Below are 9,589 nucleotides of genomic sequence, written 5' to 3' on the forward strand. Positions count from 1 at the left end.
TTAGCACATCTGACACTGCCAATTACTCCTGTATTTGGCTGAATGGTAAGATAAGGCTGGTGAATTTAGGAACGTATTTCTTAAGGTAATGAAGTTAATAAGCATCTGGTGCCGTGGCGTTAATCATTTGCACGCGCACACACAACACACACACACACACACACACACACACACACACACACACACACACACACACACACACACACACACACACAAAACAGCAGCCTCAGTCAGTCCATTGCAGGGCGAACACGTCTCTCATATTCTTCCATCCCGTTCTACAGTATTAGCTATAAGTCTGGTCCATCGATTACCACCAAATTTCTCCATTTCATATCTCAGTTTTGCTATTTTTCTGGCACTTCCTCTCACACATCGCGGCCCTGCCTCTCCGTTGCCCTGGTTGTCAGTCTGTTGTCTGCTCTGCCAGGGACATAAACTCTCCATATTATCTACTTTTTTGCCTTATCCAGGAAACTTTTTCATGTCTATTTTTTTTTTCTTGTTTAAAAACTATATTATGGTCAACTGACCGGTAACTACGAAACAGTCCAGTTTTTTTTTTCACTTGGTTGGTCTGCATCCATAACAGAGCTAATTCATATATATATATATATATATATATATATATATATATATATATATATATATATATATATATATATATATATATATATATATATATATATATATATATATATATATATATTTACTTGCAATGTCTCGTAAAAAGTCTTCATATCTCGTTTAATGGAAAGGCACCTGTATGCCTAATAAGATCCTTGGTTCGATCGTCTTCACCTGCTTTATCCATACTCATTCTTCGTAGGACCCTGTTTATTTCAGTTGTATTGCTTGGATTTATTGTGTACACTATTTCTCTCTCCTGAATGGGTCTTCAGTGACAGTGTTACTCTTGTGAAGTTAAAAAAAAATCTGTTCAGATCACCGTTGATCTATTTATCTATATCTATCTATCTATCTATCTATCTATCAATCTATCTATCTATCTATATATATATATATATTTGTATGTATATATATATATTTATATATATATATATATAGATAGATATATATTTTTTTTCAAGTAGCATTATTCAAAGCAGACATCTGCTTTCTTCCCATGCCAAGCCTCCACCTGTTTCTTCTCAGAATTCAAAACCCCTTGAAGTTTATTAAACCCCGCTCATGTTGTACTTTTGGACATCTTCGTTATTCTTTTGTTGGTATTTTTTAGGTACAGATGCTGTTGTGTGAGCTCTCGTTCGTTCTATGACGTTCTCACTTTTCTTTACAAATTCGTTTGTACCATCAGAAAGTTGCTCTTTGGCGGTTTCCTTCCTCCTACTTGTACAGGTGTTCGGTACCTGTTTTTATAAATTGTTCATTCATTTGCTTTTTGTCGTGGTTTACATTATACATCAACAGCCAATATTTACTCTGAGCTAACAAACTAATTCTCTCTCACCGCTACAAGATATCACTGTTCACATTGTATTAAGCTCTCCTCTCTTGTGAGATTCGGTATCACGTAACCCCTCTTTCTTCGTGTTTACGTCTTACATATGACCTGATCAGTGCAGTTATATTCTTCCCTGTACCAGCGTATGTTGTGCCAGTGAAGGTGAACTCTATGTCATTCTTCGTTTCACCATATGGTTCAATCCAAATCCACTTCCTACATTGGTTGTATTGAAGGAAGGCATTAATCACCTTAAATTTAATTAACAGAGCGTCATAAATATTCTGATAACCCAAATTCTTTTTCTTATTTGCCTTAAGTGTTTTGTCTCCCATCACGAACATATGTCAGGTTTTACTCTTTTCAGAGTTTCCTTTTCATCTTAATAAAATTTCCACTCTCCTCGACCTTATACGCAGACGTTCAAACATACACTTCGATTATAATTCTTGTGTATCTTATTTTTTCTCTTTTATATAATTAGGTCTGTTGTTTCATTTACTTGATCGGTTTTAAACTCTCAGGTGCTAACATTCATTACCTGAGAATCAGTTTCATTCCATGTGTTACCTAATTTAGCCTTGTTACTAATTTTTTTTTCTGAGTCGGATTTTTTCACTCACAGAAATGTTCTCTGAATTTTAGAGACAACTGGGAATGTTTCCCAACAAATTTTAGCCGCCGGGTCCCGTCGACGTATGGGTACGTTGCAACATTTTGCATTTGCCAGTCCCGGCGACGTACTGGTACATCATGCAATTGCAAGGTCCCTAATTTGCACAATTTTCAATTTTCGAGCGTGATTTTTTGTACATATACACGGGACACCTTCCTCTATTCCTCTACAAGATGCCAAGCAGGGAAAATGCCTTACACCGCATAACCTCCCCCTCCCCCCCCGCACGCCATTGTCTCGGCAATTCACCTGTTACCAGTGACCTGGCCAAGAAAGACATTCAGGGTCAGAGTTATTCCCCAATTGATGACAATGTGGAGGACAAAGCTTACATAGCATTAGAGAAAGAAACAGTCAGAAATGATGATTAAGTAATGTGGCAAAAGAATGTCAGGTATGGTGATGAGTTAGTGAGTGAAACACTGTTTATAATGCCTATATTACTATTTGAAAACCAATATACTCTCGTACTACTTATAAATTCGTACCAAGTAAATAAATAAATACCGTTTATGAGTGGTGTGAAGTAGTTACCCTCCCATAGAACTCGTTTTCTTTGGTGCCAGCCTGTTAGAAAACCTAATCTGGCAAGGAGGTACTGCTACTGGATCGAGTATTTTAAACCTCAGGCGAGCGATTTCTCTGTGAAATTTCAATGTTTCTCACCAAAAGCGGAGGTTTTAGCCAAAATTTTTTTTTTCGAAAATACCTCGGGATTGGGGGGTGTCTGAGGTGCGAAATAGCTCGGGACGTGACGGGTTAAGTTGTTAGTGACCAAAAATCATTAGTCATGTAGCATCTTTTCATGTTTGCCTTTGCATCGCAGGACATAAATATCATGCGGTTGTACAAATGTCTCACCAGTTGTTGTGACCTCATTAAGACCTGTAATATCTTTGTTTACATCACTCGCACACTTGATAAGGAGAACCAACTTGGCTTCGCAAGCAAGAATGAGGACGTTTCAAGTCCCATGATTTAGTTTCCAAAGGCGGCTACATTGAGAAACAGACATTCTTTGCACCCCTTCCTCCAGAGTAGGTTTGATCCCGTTATGGGGAATTTCTCCATTGCTGTTAGGAACTATGGCCCATGATTTGATAGAACTAGTTGTATTTCTTTAGGTGTGAGCTGGTTGCTCACGGGGCCAAGTCAGCCACTTACTGCGAGGTAAGATTTTTCTTGTGATGCCTAACAAGGAACCTATCTAGTATGGCTGTGCCAGACTACTCGTAGTATAGCTCCGTTGATGATTGAGATGCACAAGCTTCCTCGCCACGGCAAGCTTGTGTTCCTTTGAAGAAGTACATCTATGATTACGTAAAAAATCAGAATAGGTTAATTTTATAGTATTATTTGGACAAATATAAATTTTTTGTCTATCTTTAGATTTCTATAAAAAAATATTAGTTATTACCATTATTAAAAACTCTTTATAAAACTACAAGGTCTTTGTAATACTATGGTCACAAAAACTCCAGAAGATGTATAGCCTATGGGAATTTATTCGTGAAAATATATAGTTTACATTAAAACGACATGCTAGTCAAGAAATATGTAATAATACCTGTGATGTGCATGGTGCCCTGTGGGAAGGGAGGGAAAGGATCGGGGAAGCAAATGGAGAAAGACGAGAGAAATGGTGGAAAGGAGAGGGAGTGGTGACAAGAATAAATGGGAGAAGAAAGAGGGACTCGGGAATGAAAGTGGAGATGGGAGATGGGGGAGATGAGGGGAGAAGGAAAGAGAATGATGGGAAGGAAGGGGAGTAGATAGGGGAATAAATTAAAGAAAGAAGAATAATGGAATGATTGTGTGGAAGGGAGAGGAAGGAGATAAAATGAGAGGAGATATGAGAGTTTGAACTGAAGGGAGACAAAGAATGAAGGGAAGATAGAAAAATGGAAAAGGGTGATTGGAAGGTAGAGAGGAGATAAGAAGAGGAGAGGAAGAAGAGAGAGGAAGCATGTGATGTTGCGCTTTTGGTAGTGTATTGTAAACCCATTCAGTACGATTGCGTTCTTGGTAGTTCATTCTTGCATCACCAGACAGCTATATAGTCTTCAAAAGTAATGGATGTAAGTGAGATAAAAATGGATGTGTGGAGTGCTGTACACTGCTATATTATGTATGGTGTGATACGGTGATTGTCATAAGGTGTGGTATGGTGTTCCTGGCTACACACACACACCCAAGAGGCACTGGTTCTGGTTTAGTTAGTTTCAGCCTGTTCACTGGGTTCCATGTGTTGAAAAGGATCCAGGCTTCATGCATGATGAAATTGTCCATCTGTGGACGAGAGAGAAAGTGAGTTGAAAGATATTTTGTGGGAGGTGGGGGAGATGTGTGTCTTTGAGAGAGAGAGAGTGAAAACCAAGAAAACACTAGGAGGAGGAGAACATGAGAGGCACGAGCGTAGGAGAGAGGGAAAGTGGAGGAAAAAGGAAGGACGAAAAGAAAAGGGGGAGAGAAATGAGAGGAAGGGAGAACTGAAAGGAAGGATGAGAGAATAGAAGAGAGAAAGAGAGAGGGAGGGAGTGGGAGAAAAGAGAGGAATATAGAGGGAGATAAGAAGGTTTGAGAGGGGTTAAGGAGGCGAAGACACGTAAGTCCCACACAGGTGTTATGGCACCAATGAGCTTACGTAGTGAGCACCTGAACACGCCCTGTCCCTGCCTCCCCCCCCCTCTCTCTCTGTCACACACACACACACACACACACACACACACACACACACACACACACACTTCTATAATACCGGCTCATTATTTGGTCTTGTCAATAGCGTCTATAGTTAGGATAAACTACTTCTGTCAATGGTGTACGAATTATTTCTGGAGTAGTTAATGCTTTAATAACTGGTAATGCTGTATTTAATGCAGTATTAAGGAAGTCCATTCTAAAGTGTTTGTTGTTAAAAAAAAATTAATAATAACAATAATAATAATAATAATAATAATAATAATAATAATAATAATAATCTTTGTAGTAGTGGCAATAATAATAATAATAATAATAATAATAATAATCTTTGTAGTAGTGGCAATAATAATAATAATGATAATTATTATGTTGCTGCTACTATTACTAGTAGTATTAGTAGCAGTAGTAACGATACTACTACTACTACTATTACTACGACTACTACTACTACTACTACTACTACTACTACTACGACTACTACTACTACTACTAATAATAATAATATTGTACAGGTCACTACACAAAGTCCTTTAACATTTTAACTACCTTTGCCGAGTGACAGAAAAATAAGTTTAATCAAACAGGGAAGCGTAAATAAAGTTTGTTTAAAAAAAAAAAGGAAAATAAAACTGGTTATTGCTATGAAAACCACGAATTCTGACCATAAAATTAAATTAAAGGTTGGAGAATAGGATTGTATCAGTGCTCACGTTAAGATACGGGTGTGATGCTGTGGTATTGGATATGTACGAGAAACCATAAGTAGTGGAAATGTTACTACTGAATATGGCAGCAGGGTGTTTGGGTGGACGGTCTCCTTACATAGAGAATAGACATCAACTGGCTGATGAAAGGGGTATTTTTGAGTGAAATTTGGAGTTAGCGGAGAATTGCAAATCCAAGAAGATGGTTGTATGCATTAAATCCATAAATGGAAAAGCTGCATAGAAACGTTCATGGAAGAAAAGAAATCACCTCTTTAGTCCAGTGACCATTTTTGTATTGCGTTATTGCGACGACCAGACGATTTGATTCAGCTCAGTTGATATTTATTAGTGAAGGAATTTATGATAGATATATATCAAAAGCGCTTCACGTGATAATATATATATATATATATATATATATATATATATATATATATATATATATATATATATATATATATTGTTACATAGCCTATGATTTCATCATCCTTCGTGTAATTCTAACGTACAGTGTGCTGCCTGTTTGATCACGAGCGTGTTCTACCTCACTCCCCCCTTCTACCGTTATAGTAGAGTAAGCCGTTCTTTCTGTTGTTCAGAGAGGGATTGTCAACTCTTTGTCCCCATGGCTTCATTTGCGCGTCCTTCTTACAAGTTGTATCAAGCTCTGCTGGACCCTATATAATGAGCTCAGTCTCTAAATTAATTGCCACTTAGATCTACTCCTCATTTTGTTCACATCTCTCTCCTCCCCTGTATAGTTATTATTGTGAGTGCTCAGGAAGTCTCCAACCATCTAGCAGCTGTGTAATATGAGTATAAGTGTTATTGCATTTTGTTCTTGTACTGTATAGCATAAGTTGTTAATTTGCAGGCCTAGAGAGGTTTTTGTGATTTATGTAAGGTTCTTATTGTCAGCAATTATTAATAATAGTTTGTATCTGTAATAATTTATCTTGCATTAACTGAGCATTACCCAGTGTATTTTCATTTTATCAGGGCTAACTTAGATAAATTTACTCTTGCTAATTTCGTGTTAATAGAGGCTATTGCAGTTAACCATATATTTAATCTGTTTTTTGCCATTACATTATCCTTATGAGTCCTGAATATTTTGTTGTTAGTTTGAGCATTAAACTTTAACTTGTAATTTTACCTAACTCTTTTGTTTTGAACCTGGAACTTTACGGGACAGTAGTGACTCTTAGTATTCTCACTTAATCTGTACATTATCTTTCTCTGTTCCGTAACATAAATTTGGCGACCTCTTATCAGGATATTCAGGATATTATCATCAGGATATTGCTTGATATTTTGTGACTGTGATTTATTCATGATGTCTACTATTACTACGCTTGATGAAGCCAAAGATGTAGAAAAAAGAACAAAGAATGAACTTAAGCATGTTGCTCAACAATTGGGAATTGCAGTTCACTCTCATCATTCTAAAGATCAAATTGTTGGCATGATTAATAAAAGCTTGTTTAATGTAACTCCTCCAAATGAGCAAACGCAGATTGAATTAGCTAAATTACAGCTAGCCCTGCAGGAGGCTCGTGTTAAGGAGGCTGAATTTCAAGCACGTGCTAAGGAGGCTGAGTCTCAAGCTAAGGAGGCTGAGTTTCAGGCTCATGCTAAGGAGGCTGAGTTTCAGGCTCGTGCTAAGGAGGCTGAGGCACAAGATGAAATTGCTAGGATTCAGGCAGACCATGAGTATCGCATGAAACAAGGTGGAACTGGATCATCTAGCTCTGATGATTTTGATGTGGCTAAAAATGTTAAACTTGTCCCTGCTTTTAATGAATCTGATTTAACAAAGTATTTTCAGTTGTTTGAGAGGGTAGCTACAGGTTTTAATTGGCCCAAAAAGTATTGGCCAGTACTCCTTCAAACTGTTCTCACCGGTAAAGCTCAAGTATTTTATGCATCTTTGCCTCAGGATCAATGTGATAATTATGATGTAGTTAAGAGCTTGATTCTTAAGGCCTATGAGCTTGTTCCTGAAGCCTATAGAGTAAAATTTAGGACAACTTATAAGCAAGATAAGCAATCCCATGTTGAGTATGCAAAAATCAAAGAAGATCTGTTAGAGCAGTGGTTAAATTCTAAGACTGTGGATTCTGATTTTGATAAATTTAAGCAGTTGATTTTGCAGGAGGACTTCAAAAGGTGTATTAAAAAAGATGTAAGCCTATATCTTGATGAGAAAAGAATAGATAATTTGTCTGATGCTGCAGTTTTAGCTGATGAATATGTTCTCACTCACAAGAGATATTCTAAAGAAAAAGGGAAAGCTGAGAGTAAGTACGTTGCCTCTACTCAGAGTACAGGTAACAGGAAAGAGAATAAAGATGATGTTTCTCAGGAAGTAAATACCAGCTCCACCTCTAGATTTCAGAAAAGTAAATGTTCTTATTGTAGTAAGCTTGGTCATACTACGGAGAAATGTTTCAGGAGACAGCGTGATGTGAACAAAAAGGAGTCTTTAAATATTCAGTCAATTGGTCTAGTGTCCACCCTTGTGAGTTCCCAGAATTCTTTAACTGAGTTAACTGAACCTGCTTTTAGGGGTAACTTAAATTCTCATGATGGAGCTCCTCTTTTGAGCAGTAACGTCGGTGACACTCTCAAGAGTTCATATGCTAATTTCCTGTCTGATGGTTTTGTCAGTCCACTGGACAATAATGACAGGAAATCAGTTAAAATATATCGTGATACAGGTGCTTGCCAATCCCTTATGCTGACCAGTGTTCTAGGCTCTAATGTTAATTCCTCTGATGAAACTGTAATCTTACAAGGTGTAGGAAATAATTACTTCTCTGTCCCTCTGTGCAGAGTGAATTTAGAGTCTGGTTTTGTTAATGGTTCCGTTATGGTTGGGTTGGTTGAGGCACTCCCAATGTCAGGTGTAACTTTCTTACTTGGAAATGATATTGGTTTAAGTCAAGTGTGTCCACCTCCTCAGTTGTCTAGTGAGCCAGTGGCTGCGACACGGGATTGTGATGTCCCTGATGTGTTCCCTGGATGTGCTGTCACTAGGGCTAAGTCTAAAGTTACTGGTGATTTAGAGGATAATGATGATGATGATGTTATCTTAGCTGACACTTTTCTTGCTAGTTTGGACCACTCACCAGATGAGGCAGTACCCCGTAGTGTTGATAATTTGTCTCGTCAAGAGTTGGTTGAGTTGCAGGTTGCTGACCCTGAGTTGAAAGGTCTAGCTAACTCTGCTTGCAGTGAAGAAGAGTCAGCCGGTGCTTCTACTTGTTATTATGTAAAGTCAGGAGTACTTATGAGGAAGTGGAGACCCCCAACAGCAACAGCCGACTGTGAATGGGAGGTTGTACATCAAGTTGTCATCCCTCGTGTTTGTAGGCAGGATATCATTAGAGTGGCTCATGATTCCAGTTTGGCAGGACACCTTGGAGTGAGGAAGACTGTGGCACGCATTTTGAAACACTTCTACTGGCCAGGTATCTTCAGGGATGTTTCCTGGTATTGTAAGTCTTGTCACACTTGTCAAGTTGTGGGGAAGTGTAATCAGACCGAAAAGGTTGCACCTCTAGTTCCCATTCCTCCTTTTGAGGCGCCTTTCACCCGTGTGTTGGTGGATATTGTGGGCCCTCTTCCTAAGACTTCTTCAGGATTTTCTTTTGTGTTGACCCTGATTGATATGGCTACTCGTTATCCTGAAGCCATTCCACTTAGAAATATCTCAGCAAAGAACGTGGTTAAGGAAATGCTGGGGTTCTTCACAAAGTTCGGTCTGCCCAAGGAGGTACAGTCAGACCGGGGAAGTAATTTCATGTCAAATGTTTTCAAGCAGTCTCTGAAAGAGTTGGGCATCACCCAGATCACGTCTTCAGCTTACCATCCCCAGACCAAAGGAGCGTTGGAGAGATATCATCAAACACTCAAATCGATGCTCAAGAAATACTGTTTGGAACATCAGAAAGACTGGGATAGAGGTCTTCCATTCGTTGTGTTTGCCGCAAGAGAATCTCCAAATGAATCAATACTGGGCTTCTCACCTTTGAA

This window comes from Coenobita brevimanus, chromosome 112, assembly GCF_032717465.1.
Source record: "Coenobita brevimanus isolate Jiangsu-jjx chromosome 112, ASM3271746v2, whole genome shotgun sequence".
Taxonomy (NCBI): domain Eukaryota; kingdom Metazoa; phylum Arthropoda; class Malacostraca; order Decapoda; family Coenobitidae; genus Coenobita; species Coenobita brevimanus.